This window comes from Anolis sagrei, chromosome Y, assembly GCF_037176765.1.
Source record: "Anolis sagrei isolate rAnoSag1 chromosome Y, rAnoSag1.mat, whole genome shotgun sequence".
Classification (NCBI taxonomy): Eukaryota; Metazoa; Chordata; class Lepidosauria; order Squamata; family Dactyloidae; genus Anolis; species Anolis sagrei.
In genome coordinates this window covers 36,539,564-36,563,002 of record NC_090035.1, presented here as the reverse complement: position 1 = coordinate 36,563,002, position 23,439 = coordinate 36,539,564, and the positions used below count along the sequence as shown (strand labels likewise).

The 23,439-nt window shown below is 44.0% G+C and overlaps 1 protein-coding gene and 1 pseudogene across 9 annotated transcripts in view; one reads left to right on the top strand and one right to left on the bottom strand.

The window, feature by feature from the left end:
* The window catches only part of LOC137095328 (regulator of nonsense transcripts 1-like), a 479,058-nt gene that overhangs the window by 270,267 nt on the left and 185,352 nt on the right, over positions 1-23,439 (bottom strand). The gene's annotated exons all lie outside the window — the stretch shown is intronic.
* Positions 13,165-23,439, top strand: part of LOC137095256 (large ribosomal subunit protein uL6-like) — a 53,956-nt pseudogene continuing 43,681 nt past the window's right edge.

Below are 23,439 nucleotides of genomic sequence, written 5' to 3'. Positions count from 1 at the left end.
TTGCCACCCTTCCCCTCTCGGGCTCAGGAGTGTTGTGGTTTTTTGAGGCTCTTGATGGCCTTGGTACCATGGTTTTGCTAAAATGTTGGAATATTTCATGCAAATATAATATATGTGCCCTCACTTCAATGAGTGTGTTTACACTGTGACAATGGCCTTCCTTCTTGGCCAAAGGAGGATCACGTACTCCTATGTTTTTTACATGTGTTCTTCCTCTTTTCCAGGGGATACTGTGATGCTTTTGATATTTCAATAAAATTGTTTGGTCCTTTATTAAAGGGGTCGGTTTGTTCTTCCCACCTCCGGGACCTCAGCTTGCTAGTCTACACATGTGTGCGTTCACAGAGACCACAAAGAAAAATGATATGTTACACACCTGTGACCACCTTTCTTTGAGTAGTGCTCCGAGAATTCACACAAACCAGCCCAGCCTCCCCTCTAACAACCCTCCATCTTTATTGCTGCCTTGCGGCATTGGAACTGCTAAGTGTGCGCGCGGGGTGCCTTTAATGCCCTGCCAGGGACTGAGCGGTGTTACCACCAAAACTTCGAAAGTTTAAACTAGAGAAGTTTCCGTTGGGGCCTGCGCAGGCACAGAAACTCCAAATGTGTAAATTCACATAACACCACTCGAAGAAAGATGGTCACAGGTATGTAACCTACCAATCTCGCCTATCCCTTGGAGAAACTCAGAGCCAAAGTTTACTCCTAAAGCCAATCCCTTGTTGCATCCTTTTGTACCTTGGCAAAACTACCAATCTTGGAAAATACTTGAAAACACTCTCTACCAGAGTTTGCTCCACAAGCCAATCCTTTCTTGCTTCCTGTTGTTCCTTAGCAAAATTACCAATCTCGCCTAACCCTTAAAGAAACTCCGCACCAGAGCTTGTTCCTCAAGGCAATCTGTTGTTGCTTCCCGTTGTACCTTGGTGGAACTACCAATCTCGTCTAACCCTTCGAGAAACTCTCTGCCAGAGGTGACTCCTCAAGCCAATCCCTTGTTGCCTCCTGTTGTACCTTGGCAAAACTACCAATCTTGCCTAACCCTTGAAGAAACTCTCCACCAGAGTTTGCTCCTCAAGCCAATCCCTTGTTGCCTCCTGTTGTACCTTGGCGAAACTACCAATCTCATCTAACCCTAGGAGAAACTCAGTGCCAGAGTTTACTCCTCAAGCCAATCCCTTGCTGTCTCCAGTTCTACCTTGGGGAAATTACCAATCTCGCCTAACCCTTGGAGAAACTGAGCAACAGAGTATGCTTCTCATGCCAATTCCTTCTTGCCTGCTGTAGGCGGAACTACCAATCTCGCCTAACCCTTGGAGAAACTCTCCGCCAGAATTTGCTCCTCATTTCAATCCCTTGTTGCCTTCTGTTGTATCTTGGTGAAACTACATATCTCACCTAACCCTGGGGGAAAACTCAGCGCCAGACTTTGCTCCTCAAGCCAATCCGTTGTTGCCTGCTGTTGGCGAAACTACCAATCTCGCCTAACCCTTGGAGAAACTATTCGAGAGAGTTTGCTCCTCATTCCAATCCCTTGTTGCCTTCTGTTGTACCTTGGCAAAACTACCAATCACGCCTAACTCTTGGAGAAACTCAGTGCCAGGGTTTGCTCCTCAAACCAATCCTTTGTTTCCTGTTGTACCTTGGCACAACTACCGATCTCGCCTAAACCATGGAGAAACTCAGCACCAGTTTGCTCCTCAAGCCAATCCTTTGTTGCCTCCTGCTTAACCATGGCGAAACTACCAATCTCGCCTAACTCTTAAAGAAATTCAGCACCAGAGTTTGCTACTCAAGCAAATCCTTTGTGAGCTCCTGTTGTACCTTGGTGATACTACCGGATTCGACTAACCCTTGGAGAGACTGTCCACCAGAGTTTGCTCCTCAAGCCAATCCCTTGTTGCCTTCTGTTGTACACTGGGTGAAAATACCAATCTCATCTAACCCTTGGAGAAACTCAGCGCCACACTTTAAACCTTAGAAAATCCTTTGCTGTCTCTTGTCGTATCTTGGCAAAAAGACCAGTCTCGACTAACACTTGGAGAAACTCAGTGCCAGAGTTTGCGTCTCATGCCAATCTCTTCTTGCCAGCTGTTGTACCTTGGCAAAACTACTTATGTCGCCTAGCCATTAAAGAAACACAGCACCAGAGTTTGCTACTCAAGCAATTCCTTTGTTGCCTCCTGTTGTACCTTGATGAATCTACAAATCTCGTCTAACTCTTGGAGAAACTCTCCGCCAGAGTTTGCTCCCCAAGCCATTCTCTTGTTGCTTCCTGTTGTACTCTGGGTGAAAATAGAAATCTCATCTAACCCTTGGAGAAACTCAGCACCACACTTTAACCCTTAGCAAATCCTTTGTTGCCTCTTGTCCTACCTTGGCAAAAAAACCAGTCTCAACTAACACTTGGAGAAACTCAGCGCCAGAGTTTGCGTCTCATGCCGATCCCTTCTTGCCAGCTGTTGTAACTTGGCGAAACTACTAATGTTGCCTAACCGTTAAAGAAACACAGCGCCAGAATTTGCTCCTCGAGCCAATCCTTTGTTGTCTCCTGTTGTACCTTGGCAAAACTACAAATCTTGCCTAAACCATGGAGAAAATCAGCCCCACTTTGCTCCTCATACCAATCCCTTCTTGCCTGCTTTTGGCGAAACTACCAATCTCACCTAACCCTTGGAGAAATTCTCCACCAGAGTTTGCTCCTCATTTCAATCTCTTGTTGTCTTCTGTTGTACCATGGAGAAACTACCAATCTCACCTAACCCTTGGAGAAACTAAGCACCAGAGTTTGCTCCTCAAACCAATCCTTTGTTGTCTCCTGTTGTACCTTGGCAAAACTACCAATCTTGCCTATCCCGTGCAGAAACTCAGTGCCAGAGTTTGCTCCTCAAACCAATCCTTTCTTGCCTTCTGTTGTACCTTGGCAAAACTATCAATCTCACTTAACACTTGGAGAACTTCAGCGCCAGAGTTTGCTCCTCAAGCAAATCCCTTCTTGCCTCCTGTTGTATCTTGGGGAAACTACCAATCTCGCCTAACCCTTGAAGAGACACAATGCCAAAGTTTAGTCCTCAAGCCAATACCTTGATGCATCCTTTTGTACCTTGGCAAAACTACCAATCACGGCAAATACTTGGAAACACTCTCCTCCAGAGTTTGCTCCACAAGCCAATTTCTTCTTGAGTTCTGTGGTACCTTGGAGAAACTACAAATGTCATCAAGCCCTTGTAGAAATTCAGCACCAGTTTGCTCCTCAAGCCAATACTTTTTTGCCTCCTTCTGTACATTGGTGAAACTACCAATCTAGCCTAAAACTTGGAGAAAGTCAATGCCAGTTTGCTCCCTAAGCCAATCCTTTCTTGCCTACTGTTGTTCCTTAGCAAAATTACCAATTTCACCTAACCCTTGGAGAAACTCTCCGCCAGAGTTTGCTCCACAAGCCAATCCCTTGCTGCCTCCTATCTTCGCGAAACTACCAATCTCGCCTAACCCTTGGAGAAACTCAGCGCCAGAGTTTGCTTCCCATGCCAATCCTTTGTTCCTCCTCTTTAACCTTGGAGAAACTACCGATCTTGTCTAACCCTTGCAGAAACTCAGTGCCAGAGATTTTCTTTTAGGCAAAACTTTCTTGCCTTCTGTTGTACCTTGCTGAAACTATCAGTCTCACCTAACACTTGGAAAACTTCAGCGCCAAAGTTTGCTCCTCAAGCAAAACCGTTCTTCTCTCCTGTTGTACCTTGGTGAAACTACCGGTCTCGACTAACCCTTGGAGAAATTGTCTGCCAGAGTTTACTCCTCAACCCAATCCCTTGCTGCCTTCTGTTCTACCTTGGTGAAATCACCAATCTTGACTAACCCTTGCAGAAAATCAGCGTCACTGTTTGCTTCTCATGCCAATCCCTTCTTGCCTGCTGTTGTACCTTGGCAAAACTACCAATCTCGTTTAACCCTTGGAGAAACTCAGTGCCAGAGTTTGCTCTTCAACCCAATCCCTTCTTGCCTCCTGTTTTGCCTTGGCGAAACTACAAATCCCACCTAACTCTTGGAGGAACTCTTTGCCACAGTTTGCTCCACAATCAATCCTTTCTTGCCTCCTGTTGCATCTTGGCGAAACTACCTATCTCACCTAAAACTTGGAGAAAGACAACGCCAGTTTGCTCCTTAAGCCCTTTCTTGACTCCTGTTGTAACTTGGGAAACTACCAAATCTCGCCTAACGCTTGGAGAAACTGTCTGCCAGAGTTTGCTCCTCAAGCCAATCGTTTGTTGTCTCCTGTTGTACATTTGCAAATCTACCAATCTCACCTGGCCCTTGGAGAAACTCAGAGACAGAGTTTGTTCCTCAAACCAATCCTTTGTTGTCTCCTGTTGTACATTGGCGAAACTACCAATCTTGTCTAACACTTGGAGAAACTCAGCACCAGTTTGCTCCTCAAGCCAATCCTTTGTTGTCTCCTGTTGTACATTGGCGAAACTAACAATCTCACCTGACCCTTGGAAAAACTCTCAGTCAGAGTTTGCTCCTCAAGCCAATCCCTTGTTGCCTCCTGTTGTACCTTGGCAAAACCCCCAATCTCGCCTAACCCTTGGAGAAACTCTCCGCCAGTTTGCTCCTCATTCCAATCCCTTGTTACCTTCTGTTGTACCTTGGCAAAACTAGCAATCTCACCTAAACCTTGAAGAAACTAAGCGCCAGAGTTTGCTCCTCAAACCAATCCTTTGTTGTCTCCTGTTGTACCTTGGCGAAACTATCAATCTCACCTAACACTTGGAGAACTTCAGCGCAGAGTTTGCTCCTCATTCCAATCCCTTGTTGCCTTCTGTTGTACCTTGGCGAAACTATCAATCTCACCTAACACTTGGAGAACTTCAGCGCAGAGTTTGCTCCTCATTCCAATCCCTTGTTGCCTTCTGTTGTACCTTGGCGAAACTACCAATCTCGCCTAACCCTTGGAGACTCAGTGCCAGAGTTTGCTCCTCAAACAAATCCTTTGTTGTTTCCTGTTGTACCTTGGCATAACTACTGATCTCACCTAAACCATGGAGAAACTCAGCGCCAGTTTGCTCCTCAAGCCAATCCTTTGTTGCCTCCTGCTTAACCATGGCAAAACTACCAATCTCACCTAACCCTTAAAGAAATTCAGCACCAGACTTTGCTACTCAAGCCAATCCTTTGTGAGCTCCTGTTGTACCTTGGTGATACTGCTGGATTCGACTAACCCTTGGAGAGACTGTCCACCAGAGTTTGCTCCTCAAGCCGATCCCTTGTTGCCTCCTGTTGTACTCTGGGTGAAAATACCAATCTCATCTAACCCTTGGAGAAACTCAGCGCCACACTTTAACCCTTAGCAAATTCTTTGTTGTCTCTTGTTGTAGCTTGGCAAAAAGACCAGTCTCGACTAACACTTGGAGAAACTCAGTGCCAGAGTTTGCGTCTCATGCCGATCCCTTCTTGCCAGCTGTTGTACCTTGGCGAAACTACTAATGTCGCCTAACTGTTAAAGAAACAAAGCGCCAGAATTTGCTACTCAAGCAAATCCTTTGTTGCCTCCTGTTGTACCTTGATGAATCTACAAATCTCGTCCAACCCTTGGAGAAACTCTCCGGCAGAGTTTGCTCCTCAAGCCAAACCCTTCTTGCCTCCTGTTGTACCTTGGCAAAACTACCAATCTTGCCTAAACCATGGAGAAACTCAGCCCCAGTTTGCTCCTCATGCCAATCTTTTCTTGATTCCTGTTTTACCTTGGCGAAAATACCAATCTCGCCTAAAACTTGGTGAAAGTCAACGCCACTTTGCTCCTTAAACCAATCCTTTCTTGACTCTTGTTGTACTTTGGGGGAAACTGCCAATCTCGCCTGACCATTGGAGAAATGTCTGCCAGAGTTTGCTCCCCAAGCCAATCCTTTTCTTGGCTCCTGTTGTCCCTTAGCAATATTACCAATCTCGCCTAACCCTTGGATAAACTCTCCGCCAGAGTTTGCTCCACAAGCCAATCCCTTGCTGCCTCCTGTTCTACCTTCGCAAAATTATCGATTTTGACTAACCCTTGGAGAAACTAAGCGCCAGAGTTTGCTCCTCAAACCAATCCTTTGTTGTCTCCTGTTGTACCTTGTCAAAACTACCAATCTTGCCTACCCTTGCAGAAACTCAGTGACAGAGTTCACTCTTTTAGATAATCCTTTCTTGCCTTCTGTTGTACCTTGGTGAAACTATCAATCTCACCTAATACTTGTAGAAATTCAGTGACAGTTTGCTTCTCAAGCCAATCTTTTTTTTTTTGCCTCCTGTTGTACCTTGGCAAAACTACCAATCTTGCCTAAAACTTGGAGAAAGTCAATGCCAGTTTGCTCCTTAAGTCAATCCTTTTTTCACTCCTGTTGTACCTTGGCAAAACTATCTCGGCAAATACTTGGAAACACACTCCACCAGAGTTTGCTCCACAAGCCAATCTCTTCTTGCCTTCTGTTGTACCTTGGAGAAACTACAAATGTCATCAAGCGCTTGTAGAAATTCAGCGCCAGTTTGCTCCTCCAGCCAATCCCTTGCTGCCTCCTACCTTTTCGAAACTACCAATCTCACCTAAAACTTGGAGAAACTCAGCACCAGTTTGTTCCTCAATCCAATCCTTTCTTGTCTCCTGTTGTACATTGGCGAAACTACCAATCTCACCTGACCCTTGGAAAAACTCTCCGTCAGAATTTGCTCCTCAAGTCAATCCCTTCTTGCCTCCTGTTTTACCTTGGCGAAACTACCAATCTCACCTAACACTTGGAGGAACTCTCTGCCAGTTTGCTCCTCATTCCAATCCCTTGTTGCCTTCTGTTGTACCTTGGCGAAACTACCAATCTCACCTAACCCTTGGAGAAACTCAGCACCAGACTTTGCTCCTCAAATCAATCCTTTGTCTCCTGTTGTACCTTGGCGAAACTACCAATCTTGTCTAACACTTGGAGAAACTTAGTGCCAGAGTTTGCTCCCCAAGCCAATCCCTTCTTGCTTCCTATTGTACCTTGGTGAAACTACAAATGTCACCAAGCCCTTGTAGAAATTCAGCGCCAGTTTGCTTCTCAAGCCAATTCTTTTTTGCCTCCTGTTGTACTTTGGCGAAAGTACCAATCTCGCATAAAACTTAGAGAAAGTCAATGCCAGTTTGCTCCTTAGGCCAATCCTTTCTTGACTACTTTCTTGGGGAAACTACCAATCTCGCCTAACCGCTGGAGAAACGGTCCGCCAGACTTTGCTCCTCAAGCCCATCCCTTCTTGCCACCTATTGTACCTTGGCGAAACTACAAATCTCACCTAAGCCTTGGGGAAATTCAGCGCCAGTTCGCTCTACAATCCAATCTCTTGTTGCCTCCTGTTGTACCTTGGTGAAACTACGTATCTCATCTAACCCTTGGAGAAACACTCCGACAGAGTTTGCTCCTCAAGCCAATCCCTTGTTGGCTCTTGTTGCACCTTGGCAAAACTACCAATCTCACCTAATCCTTGGAGAAATTCTCCGCCATAGTTTGCTCCTCAAGCCAATCCTTTGTTGCCTCCTGTTATACATTGGTGAAACTACCAATTTCGCCTAACCTTTAACGAAAATCAGCACTAGAGTTTGCTAATCAAGCCAAACCTTTGTTGCCTCCTGTTGTACCTTGGTGAAATTCCAAATCTCGTCCTAGCCGTAGAGAAACGCAGCGCCAGAGTTTGCTTCTCATGCCAACCGCTTCTTGCTTGATGTTGTACCTTGGTGAAACTACAAATCTCGCCTAACCCTTCAAGAAACTCAGTACCAAAGTTTGCTCCTCAAGCAAATCCCTTGCTGCCTCCTACCTTTTCGAAACTACCAATCTCACCTAAAACCTGGAGAAACTCAGCACCAGTTTGTTCCTCAATCCAATCCTTTCTTGTCTCCTGTTGTACATTGGCGAAACTACCAATCCCACCTGACCCTTGGAAAAACTCTCCGTCAGAATTTGCTCCTCAAGTCAATCCCTTGTTGCCTCCTGTTGTACCTTGGCGAAACTACCAATCACGCCTAACACTTGGAGGAACTCTCTGCCAGTTTGCTCCTCATTCCAATCCCTTGTTGCCTTCTGTTGTACCTTGGCGAAACTACCAATGTCGTCTAACCCTTGGAGAAACTCAGCACCAGACTTTGCTCCTCAAATCAATCCTTTGTTGTCTCCTGTTGTACCTTGGCGAAACTACCAATCTTGTCTAACACTTAGAGAAACTTAGCGCCAGAGTTTGCTCCCCAAGCCAATCCCTTCTTGCTTCCTATTGTACCTTGGTGAAACTACAGTCACCAAGCCCTTGTAGAAATTCAGCGCCAGTTTGCTTCTCAAGCCAATCCTTTTTTGCCTCCTGTTGTACTTTGGCGGAAGTACCAATCTCGCCTAAAACTTAGAGAAAGTCAATGCCAGTTTGCTCCTTAGGCCAATCCTTTCTTGACTACTGTTGTACCTTGGGGAAACTACCAATCTCACCTAACCGCTGGAGAAACTGTCCGCCAGAGTTTGCTCCTCAAGCCCATCCCTTCTTGCCTCCTATTGTACCTTGGCAAAACTACAAATCTCACCTAAGCCTTGGGGAAATTCAGCGCCAGAGTTCGTTCTACAATCCAATCTCTTGTTGCCTCCTGTTGTACCTTGGTGAAACTACATATCTCACCTAACCCTTGGAGAAACACTCCAACAGAGTTTGCTCCTCAAGCCAATCCCTTGTTGGCACTTGTTGTACCTTGGCACAACTACCAATCTCGCCTAACCCTTGGAGAAATTCTCCGCTATAGTTTGCTTCTCAATCCAATCCTTTGTTGTCTCCTGTTGTATCTTGGCGAAACTAACAACCTCGCCTAAATCATGGAAAAACTTGGCGCCAGAGTTTGCTCCTCAAGCCAATCCTTTTTACCTCCCGTTATACCTTGGCGAAACTACCAATTTCGTCTAACCCTTCAAGAAACTCAGCGCCAGAGTTTCCTATCAAGCCACTCCCTTGTTCTCTTATGTTGTACCTTGGAGAAACTACCAATCTCACCTATTCCTTGGGGAAATATAGGTTGCTTACCTGTAAACATAGTTTCCCGAGTGGTCATCTGCAAATTTGCACATATGTTACATTCCTGTGTGCGAGCAGGTAGCAACGGAAAAATCCCGAGACCTTTTAACAGTTAATGAAGCTCCGCCCACTCCGCTCCCCTCTATAAATAGTAGGCCTGGGTAACAACGGAAAAATTTGTTTCTAAAATCGATTCGTTTTTTGGGTTTTTTGCGTTTCGTTATTTAAAATAATTACAAAATTTTCCTTTTAAAAAGTTCGATATTTACGAAATTTCGTAAATGTGAAAAAAATTACAAAACATTAACGAATCGATTTCCGAAACAATAACGAATCGATTTGTTAATGGCAGACGCGACCGCGAAATACGCTAAAAAACCTCCAAAAACTTCTGAAGCTTCCCTCTCCCTCTGTTGTTGACTGTTGGTGTGATATTATAATTTTTTTTCACTAAACAAAAAACAACCATAAAACTTGCCCCAGACATGCGGAAATAATAACGAAACTACCTCAAAACAATAACGAAACGAATACAATAATGAAATACGAAGCATTTACAAAACTATTTAAAAATTTGTTTTTTTAAAAAATTGCTCCAGAATGGTTCGTTATCGTTTTGTAATTGGAAAAATTAACAAATTATTAACGAATTACGAATTAACGAAACGAAACCGCCCAGCCCTAATAAATAGCCCTTAGAAGGGGCTTTAGTCAGTTTTTCCGCCACTAAAAATGCAGCCAGAAGTCCTGACGCATGACATCTTAAATAAAGAGGGGAGGATGGGCGGGTTGTGCAAATTCACAGGTGACCACTTGGGAAACTATGTTTACAGGTAAGCAACCTATATTTTCCCCTCATGGTCACTGTGATTTGCACATATGGTAGACTAGCGAGCTGCTAACCTTGGATGGTGGGTGACATGCCACTGCCGTAAACAGCACTGCTCTACCAAAGGCTGCATCCTTCTTGCACGACACATCTAGTTTGCAGTGCTTTACAAAGGTTGTTGGCTTGGACCACGTCGCCGCCCTACAGATCACATCCAGAGGGATCCCTTTCAGGAACGCCGTCGAAGCTGCAAGAGCTCTTGTAGAATGCGCTCTGACCTGTAAAGGTAAGTCTTTCCCAGATAAACGGTAAGCATATCGGATTGTAGAAACAATCCATGAAGATATCCTCTGCGAAGACACAGGGAATCCAATGAAATCTTTTCTATATTTCAAAAACAGTCAAGGGGACCTCCTATGACCTTTAGTCCTATCAATATAATACATCAATGCCCTGCGTACATCAAGCAAGTGTAACTTCTTCTCTAAAGGGGAGACAGGATCCTGAAAATACGCTGGCAACACTATTTCCTGTGACATATGGAACTTGCTTATTGCCTTGGGAAGGAAAGCTCTGTCAGTCCTCAAGACTATCTTGTCCTTCTGTACTCTCAGGTATGGCTCATCACATCTTACAGCACATAACTCCTCTGCTCTGCGGGCTGAAGTTATCGCTACTAAAAATGCTGTTTTCCATGATAAAAAACTCATGTCTACCGCTGACAATGGCTCAAATGGTGGTCTGGTTAAGGCCTGCTCGTGAGTACTAACTCTAGACTCCAAGGCGGAGCAATTGGAGTAACTGGTGGTTTTAAATTTTTCAAACCTTTCATAAAAAGCAAAACCAGTGGGTCACTGAAACATGAAGGTAAACCCACTTTCCTACTATACCAGAATAATGCCGCTAGGTAGCACTTCAAGGAGAACCAGGATAACCCTAAATCCACTAGCTGTGCAAGGAAGTCCAAAATAGTGGAAATTGGAGCTGTTTCAGGCTCCACCCCTTTCTCTTTTGCAAATTTGGAAAACCTAGACCATTTATAAATGTAAGACCGCTTAGTTGACTGTCTTTGGGCAGCTTCTATGATCAATCTCACTGGGCTTGACAACCTTGATTTAAAGCCTACCAGGATGTCAACAGGCACCAAGCTGTCAGTCTTAAGTTGTGAACGTCCGGGTATAGAAAATGACCCTCCTGCACTGACAGAAGGCCCTCCCTCTTCGGTAGTGTCTTGAAAATCCCCTTGGATATTTGAAGGACCAGAGAGAACCAAGGTTGTCTCGGCCACCACAGGTGATCAATATGTCCTGTGCTTGGTCGTGGAACAACTTTGACACCACCCGAAGTATGATGGGAAACGTGGGAAACGCATAGATCTTGTGCTGTCCCCAGTGCATCAGAAATGCATTGCCCAGACAGTTGGGCATCAAGTTCCGGTATTCCCTGGCGCAGAACAGATGGCATTGCCTGTTTTTCGCTGATGCAAAAAGATCCATCTCCGGCATGCCCCAAGCCTGAAAAAGCAGAGTTATCACTTCTTTGTTCAGAGTCCATTCGTGGTGCGTAAGCGGGTTCCTGCTGAGGAAGTCTGCTAATAAATTTTGTTCTCCCGGCAGGTGGATAGCTAACAGGTGAATACCTCTGCTTACGCACCAGTTCCAAACCCTGAGTGTTATCGACAACAACTCTTGAGAGTGTGTGCCTCCCTGCTTGTTTATATAATACATTACTGTAGTGTTGTCTGTTACTAGTTGAACAGTCTGATCTGTTAGAATAGGCTCGAAAGACTTTAGTGCTTTTTCTACTGCTAGCAACTCCAGTATGTTTATGTAATATGTGGTCTCTGTGGCTGTCCATGTGCCTTGGGCTGTCAGCCCATCCACGTGCACCCCCCATCCCATGAGGGAAGTGTCTGTAGTCAGGGTCTTTGATGGTCCGGATTGTTGAAATGGCTGGCCAGTACCGGTCCGACCACCATATCAGACATTCGCGTTGTTCCAAAGGCAAAGACAGGTGCATACTGGAACTGTGTAACCAAGGGTTGAAAACCGATAGGAACCAAGATTGTATTGGTCTTAGATGTAACCTTGCATGAGGGGTCACTGCTGTAGTAGATGCCATGTGCCCAAACATTACTTGAACTTGTTTGGCTTTTATGTAGTCTGTCTCTATGGCTTGCAACACCAAGGCTTGTAACTTTACAAAACGGTCATCGGGTAAGTATGCCTTCTGTGCCTCCGAGTCCAGCAATGCTCCAATGTACTGGATTTTCCTTGACGGAATTAGGTTGGATTTCTCCCAGTTCACTATTAGACCTAGGGACTGGAGAAAAAACAATGTTTTGCTAATGTGCGATATTAACAATTCCTTCGAATTTGCTACCAAAAGCCAATCATCTATATAAACCGTTATGCCAGTCGTGCGGAGGTAAGCCGCTACAGTGGCCATGCATTTTGTGAAGACTCTTGGGGCCATTGCCAATACGAACGGCAAGACATTGAACCAATAGACCTGGTATCCAACCTTAAAGGCCAGAAATCTACGGTGTTGTGCATTAATATAAATGTGAAAATTGGCGTCTTTCAAATCCACCGCTGCAAACCAAACATTTTTATTCAGTAAGGGGAGTATTGTCTTAAGAGACGCCATGCGAAACTTCCTGGTTGTAATAAACCTATTAACCCCCCTTAAGTCCATTATTGGACGTTGTCCACCTCCCTTTCTGGATACTAAAAAGTACCTTGAGAAGAAGCATTGTCCATATGCTGACATAGGGATTGGACATATTGCTCCTTTGGAAAGCAGGGTATTAATCTCCTCTATCAGCAGGGGAGATGGAGGTGTGACCCTGAGGCGGCCTACTGGCAGTAAACTGTCAAATTCTATTAAATAACCATCTCTCACTATTTGTAACACCCAACTATCAGAAGTAATTGACGACCAAGCGTCATAAAAGGAGGCTAATCGCGCCCCGAAATAAGGAAATTCCAAATTTACAACATTCTAATTCTCATAACCAGGAAAACATTAGGAACTAGGAAAACAATAACTTTGTTCTGAAACATTAGAACAGAAAACATCAGGCAACTCAAACTCCCTTCTGCCTAGAGGGAAAATGTCAAAACACTGCTTGTTCCCTCCCGAGTGAGTGGGTTTATACTGGTATGGCTAAAATCTATTCTTTGTTCCATAAACTTGCTTCCATGGTATATATGGCCTCTTATTTAGAGGTGTGCATTGGCGTTGTTGTCCTCCATAAAAATTACTGGTATTTCTCTTGAAATATGGTAGAGATGCTTGCCAGCGAGATCTCTGCTGAGAGTATCCTTGTCGTGGAAAACCATAAATCTGCATGGTCTTCTTCATTTCTTGTGTGTGTTTCAGCTTCTCAGCCGTTTTCAGATTAAATAGACCATCTTCATGCATTGGAAGATGCTCAGCCATAGAACGTCCCTCCTCCGACAAAGTACACGCATGTAGCCAAGCATGTCGCCTTATCGACGTAGCAGTTGTAAATATTTTCCCTGCTGCCTCTGCCATATGTTTGGCAAAGTCTTTCTGAAATTTCGCTAGTAATACAGCTTCCGAATAGAAAGCCCTCGATAAGTGTTGTTCATGCTCTGGAAGGAAATCAATATATGGTGCTATTTTGTTCCATAGGAACGTTTGATATGGACTCATATAGGTCGCGTAATGCGCCATTCTTGTGTACAGTCCTGCAGCCATGTGGGTCTTTTTTCCCATGGCATCAATTTTCCTTCCTTCTATATCAGATGGTGTCGGATTTATTTTCCTAGCTTTCTGTCCATGGCCTACTTCGGCTATGACAGTGTTTGGTGTCAATGGTTTGGCTATCCACATTGCGGAGGACAGGTTGATTCTGTAAAGATTGTCTATTCTCTTTGACATTGCAGGAGCTAATGACGGAGAGCCCTCTGGTGTCTTTGTTAGCTTCAGTAAGTAAGATAGAGCTGAAAGGGCAGTATTTGTATTGGACTCCTGTTGATCTGAATTAGTGAACATTGGGTCTTCTACTGACTCTGGAGGTTCTGGAGTTGGCAGATCCAGAGCACGAATCATTCTATTAAGTAAGGATGCAAACTTTCTATTGTCATCTTCATTTGAAGTGTCATTTTCCACTTCTCCAACAGTCTCATTATTATTCATATCCTCATCAGAGGAATCAGTATTTTCTAAAAGGATTAATTCATCCTATCCATCAGATGATGGTTGTTCTTGTTCTTGAGCCCTTACAGGTTCAGTTGATTCATTGGGTTGTCTGGCTGACCTATGTGATTTCTTTGGCTTCGATCTAGCCTGTTTGCTTTTATCAGAATTTCCCATACTTGGCCATTGCATAGGCATCGGGGCTCCACAGTAGACCATTTGCCCATTTGGCACTATTTGCCAAAAGCCTCCCTGGTTCATGCCAAAGCCTCCCTGGTTCATGAAGGCTTGAGGGGGCAAACACTGCTCATTCATCCATCTAGTGGAGGAATGAGGTATTTTCGCCTTATTCTTCAGGCCCTTCTGACCCCTCCCTTGTCGGCTCCGCTTCCTAACAGGGGAGGAGCTAGAGGAGGAGCTAGAGAAGGAGCTTGAGCTTCTCGACATCGAGCATGTTGGCGTCGACTTCTCCCAGATCTCGCAGAGTGTCGGGAGGGCGCCCGATTCCGAGCACGCCTGGGGCTCGTTTGCAGAGGCCTTGCCGGCAGTGTGGGGGAAGAGGTATCCAATACAGACTTCAGGTCATTGCTTAGGTATCGAGCCAAGACCTGGGGAGTTGCTGAGGCCTCCGGTACGGCCTCCTTAACTGGAGCTTCTTTTGTGCGTGCTTCTGTAAGTGTTTGAAGGGTCGCCCCTTCATTTTTCTTTATTATTTCCTCCGAACTTGTCGGAGGCGCCATTTTATTGTGTTTCTGGCTTTGTGGAGCCGCATCTCTCTCCTTCAGGGATTCTTGCAGTTTGTTTTTCTGCATTTGAGTTTTTGAAGCCGCTTCACCTCCTTCTGAGGGCTTGCTCGGCTTAATTTTCTTAATCTTAATTATCTTCTGTTTTAATACTAAATCGTTATTAACTGCTAGCTCAGCCTGTGGGACCTTTATTTCCCCTGCTGGCAATAAGGCTTGTTCGTACAACACTGCTTTAAGGCGTAATTCTCTATTTTTCTTGTTTGTGGTATGAAGGCTTTACAGATAGCACAAGGCTGGGAAAGATGTTCCTCTCCCAGGCAAAGAAGACAGTTATCGTGTGCATCGTTGTCCGGATATTTATTAGGACATGATACACACTTCTTGAAAGAAGTAGTCATAATATTATTATTTAAATTATAAATTAGAAACTGGTCTCCTGTTTTCCGCTGCTGCTTTTTAGTGCGGATTGGAAGAACTGACCGAAGCCCCTTCTAAGGGCTATTTATAGAGGGGAGCGGAGTGGGCGGGGCTTCGTTAACTGTTAAAAGGTCTCGAGATTTTTCCATTGCTGTCTGCTCGCGCGCAGGAATGTACCATATGTGCAAATCGCAGTGACTACACTTTGCTCCTCAAACCAATCCCTGTAGCCTCCTGTTGTACCTTGGGGAAACTACCAATCTCGCCTAACCCTTGGAGCAACTCAGTGCCAGATTTTACTCCTCAAGCGATTCCCTTGTTGCCTCCTGTGGTACCTTGGCGAAACTACAAATCTCATCTAACCCTTGGAGAAACTCTACGCCAGAGATTGCTCCTCAAGCCAATCCCATGTTGCCTCCTATTGTCCCTTGGCAAAACTATCAATCTCACCTAACCTTTCGATAAACTCAGCACCAGAGTTTATTCCTCAAGCCAATACTTTCTTGACTACTGTTATACCTTGGAAAAAATACAAATCTCATCTAACCTTTAAAGAAACACAGTGCCTGAATTTGCTCCTCAAGTCAATCCCTTGTTGCCTCCTGTTGTACTTTGGGGAAACTACCTATCATGCCTAACCCTTGGAGAAACTCAGTGTCAGAGTTTACTCCTCAAGCCAATCCCTTGTTGCCTCTTGTTATCCTTGTCAAAACTATAGATCTCGGTAAAGTCTTAGAGACACACTCCCTTTTAATGGAGCACTGCCCATCTGGAGTTCCGTACACAAAGCTAACAACCATATCAGAGAGATTTTAAATGCAGGAATACATCTCTAACAGCAGTCAAGCCTCTGATGGGTACTTGGGAATTAACAAGTGTGTCACTCCATTTCAAACATGCTTATATTCCTGGATTATTATTGAGGAAGAAGGCATTCCTAAGCACCTTGGGAATTTTCCCTGTACGCTGTTACAAGGACGTTTGTTTTAGACCATTGTTTTCAAGGAAACAAACCGGAATGAAACAGCTAAATCCAATATTAAGCTGTAAGGACATAAATCAGGAGGACGCACCAAATCAAGACAGCACTACTTTTCACGGACAGGTCCAAGATGGTCGGATAAGCAAAAATAGGGAAATGAGTGCAACACCAAACTCATTTTGCAACAGAATGAACACTAATAACACAGACATGACTACAGACATTATGCTGGCAAAAACAAAAGCAACAACGACTAAAGTTAGTGCGAATACAGGGAGGAGAAAAGCTTTGATAAATGCCAGCAATTGACAGCACCTGCAGAGAAGAGAGAAGAGAGACCTTTAACAACTGTGTTTTCACTGGAGATACTGATGACATAGTACCAGCCCCAGATATAAACTGACTGTCAGAATCTTCAATACTAATACAACCAGGTCAACCAGAACATTTAGATACAGTAAGACCTATTCAGATTGTAACCTGGAATGCAGCTGGCTGGAAAGAGACTGTTGATTGTGAATTGGTGAGATTCCTATCTGATTTTGAGATATTAGCATTACAATAATCTTGGCTAGTAGAAGTGGATGACTCAATACAATTATCCGGATTTCAATGTTGGCATACGCCTGCTCATAAAAGGGGGAATAAGGGGCGTGCCTCAGGGGGCCTATGCATATGTATTAAGGAGGAATTACAGTGGCAAGGGGAAGGATTGTTCATGGAGGGTGATAATCATAACATATTGGCCATTAAGTTCAGCCATAAAGAAATGGAGCTTATACTGATAAATGTTTACATCCCGCCAGTCACATCCTCTTATTATAGTCCTGATACCTGGGTACAGTTAGAAATTATGGAGGAAGAACTAACAACATTGTATACACAAGCAATAATTATTTTACTGGGAGACTTTAATGCTAAATTAGGACCCTCTATTCATGAATTAGCTCAATATGGTGGTCTCCCACATGCTTTTTTCAATAATCACCCACAATGGTATTTTAGAGACAAAAAGTTTAATAAGGCTGGTATAAGTTTGCTTTCATTGATTTCTAAGTATAATTTTAAAATCCTAGGAGGTAAGAATAATGACAACAATAAGGACTATGTATATCCTTACACATTTCATTCCAGCCACACAAGCAGTGTCTTAGATTTTATATGTGTTTCAGCAGATAAGGCTGATCTTTTCTCACAGATCAATGTGCTTTTGAGGGGAGAAAGTGATCACCAACCAGTGTGTGTAAAATTTTTGGGCCCTTCAGATTTAAGGCCAAACAATAGGAATGATAAATAGATTACGGTCAACACTGAGGTGATTCAAAGTAAAAGACTTGCTTGGACCAAAGTAGACACAGTGGCAACAGCAAATACCCTCAAATCCGAGGATATAACAAAGTGGGCCTTACTAATACAGTCACCCTCAGCTGAGTGGCAGACAGCCTCAAATGCATTCACAAATATTTGTGGTAGCCTAAAAGGACATCTTGTTACAAAAGCCTTTTCTAAAGGTCCTCACATGAGCAGAGCACCCTGGTTTGACAAAGAATGCCATCTTCTGAGAACAAAGATGAGGACAGCAATGAGGCATGCTCGGGGACAACATTCTGCACATTTGCAAGCCGAAATGTTGACCTTGAGACGAGAATACAAGAAACTTATTAAAACAAAAAAGAAAAATCATGCAGTTTCAATCTGGTCTGGACTTGAGTGTTCAGCAAAGAGTAATAACTCAGCTATCTTTTGGCATGCAGTAGCCGGAATTTTGAAGGAAAGGAAATTTGTATTTGATATACCTATCCCCGCAGAGGACTGGGAAATTTACTATACCCACTTTTTTGCTCCAGCAGAACCCACAGTGACACAGCCTCCAGTTAAAGATTTACCAATAGAAGCTCTGCTCCATTGGCCCCCAGTAGCAGAATATGAGGTCAGATGTATCATAAACGACCTAAAGACCAATGAAGCCCCAGGGGAAGATTATCTACCTGCTGAGCTATTCAAAAAACACCTGGATTGGTGGGCCCCTCTATTAGCAGGCCTATTTACACACATAAATAACACCTGGCAGATCCCAGTTGGTTGGAAGATGGCAATAGTTGTTCCCATATACAAAAAAGGAAACAAAAAAGATCCCAGTTCTTATCGACCAATTAGTTTAATTGACATAGTGGTCAAAATATATGCCAAATACCTCCTGAGCAGAGTTGAGGGCTGAGAAAAAGAAAAACACATACTTGTTGAAGAACAGGCCGATTTCAGACAGAGTAGATCAACTATTGACAATTGCTTTGTGTTAAAACACATAATTGAAAACTATGCTAACAAAGGGAAACAACTGTATGCTGCCTTTATAGATCTTAGTGCAGCATTCGATACTGTAAATAGAGAGATGTTATGGATGAAATTAACTGATCTCAATATGGAACCCAGACTGCTGGCACTGATCAAAGAACTTTACACAAACACCCACCTGAAAATGCGATTTGGGATGCAAGGAGCCATGACAAACGCCGTTGAGACACATAAGGGGGTCAGACAAGGCGGCATATTAGCACCACTGTTATTTAGCTTATATATAAATGACCTACCTGAACAGTTGAAGGACCCAGAGGTACATATGCCTCAGGTGTTCAAAACCCCTATTAACATCCTGTTATATGCTGATGACATGATATTACTGTCTGTAGAGATGTGTTTATTATAAAGTGTTATTTATAATGTGTTTAAACTGTATTTATAATGTTTATTATAAAGTGTTATTTATAATGTGTTTAAAACTGTATTTGTGGTTTACATTTGTTGCCATGGCCTAACTGTGAGGGATAGGTTGCCATGGTAACACAGCCTCAGAGGAGGTGGGCGGAGCTTAAGGGAAAAAGGTTTGAAAGTGGCAGTTAAGCTTCAGTCCGGTGGAGGAGACCCGGAGAAGAGCAGAGCCAGTTAAGGGCTCTGGGAAATAGCAGAGTCAAGAAAGGACTCTGGGGAAAGTAGTTTAGTCCGGTGGAAGAGATCCGGGGAAGAGGAGAGCCAGTTAGGGCTCTGTTGTGAAGCTGTGAGAATTCAGTAGTTCCTAGAATTTGTGAATATTTCTTCAGCAAGAAAGCTGAAGGTGTTACCTTGTTAGATTGCTTAGGTTAAAGGAATCTAACAGAGGGGGTTTTCAGGATTGCCAGTAAGGAAAGACTGGTGATCAGTGGTTTGTTCCGAGTATAGGGCAAACCGTGTGGATATTCACAATAGGGAACTCTGAAGTAGTATAAGCACTTCACTAAAGAAGAAGTTTGTAGAATTGTAACATCAGAAGCATGTATCTCAAACCAGCCATTTTGTAACATCAAGCCTTGTGCCAAGTTCAAATTCTCAAAACTGCAACAATTACGTTCTGTTAACAATAAATCTTGTTCTCTTTGTATTTCAAACCTGCCTCCTCCATTTCTTTTATGCTTGGTGCATTCCACACTACCAAAGTCACCTCACAACACAACTAAAGATAAACAGAGACATAATCCAGCGTCTCTAAACATATTGGTGGCAGCTTAATTGATATCTAAAAGAAGGTTCCTTACAAATATTGGTGGCATTAAAGAAGATTAATACTTCCTCACATAATTTTGGTGGCATCTAGTGAGATTAGCGCTGCTTCTTTACATTTTTGGTTGACAAGCGGTGGGATTAACGCTTCTTTACACTGTCATATTCACAAATCGGGCTACGTAGGTTGCTGAGAAGATTTAATTCCTATTGTCATGAGAACTCCCTAATTATTAACAAATCAAAGACAAAAATAATGGTATTTGGCAAACAACCCAATAGACATAGATGGCTTCTGGATGGTGAACCAATAGAGCAACTTTGCACTTTTACATACCTAGGTGTCATTTTCTCCTAGACTGGTTCTTGGCTCCCACATCATCAAAGGAGCTCAGCCAGAGTGAGAGCACAGGCAAACCAACTGCTAAAATTAACAAACTATAGCCAACCAGGTTCCTCAGACCCGCTTCTTAAGGTATATAAGGCCAAGGTTACCCCCATGCTCCTGTATGGAGCGGAAGTCTGGGGCCTAAACCAGGTATCATTATTAGAGCAATCTCAAGCACAGCACCTGCGTAACTTTCTAGGAGTGGATAAAAGGACCCCAGCTGCAGCAGTGAGAGCAGAAACAGGAGTATATACAGTCAATGGTTTATCCAAAATTAGGCCATATAAATATTGGATAAAACTAAATGCCATGGCAAATGATAGGCTACCAAAATTGTGCCTGTTAGAGCAGACCAAAAACCAACATCAGTCCTCTTGGCTAGTGCAACTGACAAGATACATCAGGACTTGTGGACTTCCAATTCTATACCCAAATCTACTAGAGGAATTAGATCCAAAAATGGTGGCACAACAAATACAGGATATAGAGGCTCAGAAAGACATTGCCACCCTTAGTAAAGCCGGCTCACTGAAATGGTTGTCGCTTTAAACATACTTTTCAAACAACCGAATACCTAAAGACAGAAATGCCCAAACATCTAAGGAGGGTATTCACTAGAAACTGATTCGAACAGACAGATACAATAGTTAAACCAAGTTCCATACAATGAACGATTCTGTATCTGTGGGGCTCCCACAGAAGTTGAGGAAGCAGGAATCCATTTTGTTTCCTTCTGCTTCAGGATAAGCTTTGTTTAAATTTAACTGCTTTCAGTGTTGCTTGTTTGAGAGGAGGGGTTTCTGTGTTTAAATTTAACTGCTTTCAGTGCTGCTTTGTTTGAGAGGCGGGACTTCCTGAGTTTAAAAATTAACTGCTTTGTTTGAGAGGCGGGGCTTCCTGAGTTTAAAAATTAACTGCTTTGTTTGAGAGGCGGGGGCTCCCTGGTTATCCTGACGGTGCGCGCGAACTCATACACTCAGTAACCTATACTTTCACCCCTGCATACAGACAACAACATAAAACACACACCAAGAGGAGGTAATTAGCAACCTCCAGATGGAACAAACACGAAAACTTCCCATCTCATGCACAAGCTGTGGCATGTTCAGCTTTTTCACACTACAATTACTCAATTACATCTGCCCCAAGTGTAAACAGATCACTCGCATGGAACACAGTATCCAACAACTCGAGGACCGTATTAAGACCCTTAAGGACATTCAGGAATATGCTGTTCTTAGACACCACACACCACACTGTCCTAGACACGCAGCCCATATCACACCAACATTATGGGGAGGCTCAAGAGAACAGCACCTCAGATGTGGACAACCCTCAGGCTTGGAGAAATGTCACCCTTAGAAGGACACATAGGACCCGGAAGCCTCCTCAGAATACTTCCGCTCACCTGCAGTTACACAATAGATTCCAAATTCTCACACAACTATTACCTGACCAAGAAACACAACATATTGGGGAAGACCAGAATGGCTTAGCTACTGATCAGTGGCTCATCCTTGATCAGTGTGCAGGGGTTAGCCCTGACTGGGACAACACTTCACAACATTCACATTTGCACAATCGTGCAGGTGTACCATCCCCACCCATAGACCAGGTGCAACAGGAACACATACAGGAGAACCATAGGCTCTTGGACGAATCTCAATGGATTATCCTTGACGAATGCACCGGGGATGTCGAGGAGGAGGACAACACTTTTCACCTACACAATTCACACCAACAGGATCACTTTTCTGGAGACCTACACACTACATTGCACAAAAGGGGCCCTGTCCTTCCCGAAAGTAAACAGGTCTTGGTAGTAGGCGACTCCCTCCTTAGAGGAACGGAAGCTGTCATTTCCAGACCAGATGGGATGGCTCGAGAAATATGCTGCCTACCGGGGGCAATAATACACCATATCACTCAGAGGCTCACCAGGCTCCGCAAGCCCTATCACCGTCCTCCCCTCATGTTGATTCATGTAGGAACCAATGATACTGCAAGGCATACGTTTCAAAAGTTCACAAATGATTTTCGAGCTCTAGGAGCAAAGCTAAAAGAATGTAATGTAGAGGTGGTCTTTTCATCCCTCCTCCCTATTGTAAGACACGGACCCCAAGAGCCAGAAAAATAGTACAGGTCAATAACTGGCTTAGAAAATGGTGTCAGGAGGAACGCTTTGACTTCCTCGACCATGGCCTGCTTTTCCAGGAGGATGGCCTACGGGCAAGGGATGGGGTGCATCTCACACAAGTAGGAAAACACCTTTTTGCTCACAGACTCGCAAACCTCATTAGACGCACTTTAAACTAGGTCCACCGGGGGAGGGGGACAACAGCCTTGCGAACACTACTTTACCCATAATGTCTGGGAATCGCCAGAAGGCTAAACGGAGGGCTGCACAAACACAATAAGGACCAAGTACCAAAAGCACAATAATCCCAGTTAAACAGCTCAAGGGAAGATCTCAGGGGCTCACATGTCTTTACACTAATGCACAGAGCACGGGAAATAAACAAGACGAACTCCAACTTTTAGCACAACACCACAAATATGATATCATAGGGATCACTGAAACCTGGTGGGATGACTCCCATCGCTGAAATGTAGATATCGAGGGGTATAACCTCTTTCACAGAAACCGAACAAAGGGGAGAGGAGGCGGAGTAGCCTTATATGTCAAAAACTCTTATGCTGCAGAAGAGATTCAAGACAGCAATCTGGGAAACCAGCTTGAAATCATCTGGATAAGAATCAAGGGAACTGGGACTCAAAAAGATGTCGTTGTAGGCGTCTACTACAGACCCCCAAGCCAGGAGGAAGAACTTGATGAAGTCTTCTGCCAACAGTTGACCAAACAGGCACAGAGAAGAGGTGTAGTAGTTATGGGCAATTTCAACTATCCTGATAATTGCTGGAAAACAAACTCGGCCAAGAGTACAAGGTCCAACAAATTCCTCGCTTGTCTTGCAGACAATTTCATGCTCCAGAAGGTAGAAGACGCAACAAGGGGATTGGCTACTCTTGATCTCATCCTAACAAATGCGGAGGACCTGATCGGTGCGGTCGAAGTGGTAGGATTCTTAGGGGCAAGTGACCATGTGCTCCTGCAATTTGAGGTACAAAGGAAGGCCGAAACTAAGACAAGTCAAACCCGCATTTTGGACTTTAGGAGAGCTGATTTCCAAAAAATGAAGGAAACGCTGAGCAGCATTCCGTGGACACAGATACTAAAAGACAAGGGAGTTACGGATGGATGGGAATTTCTCAAGAGTGAAATACTCAAGGCGCAATTGCAAACCGTGCCAACAAAGAGAAAAAA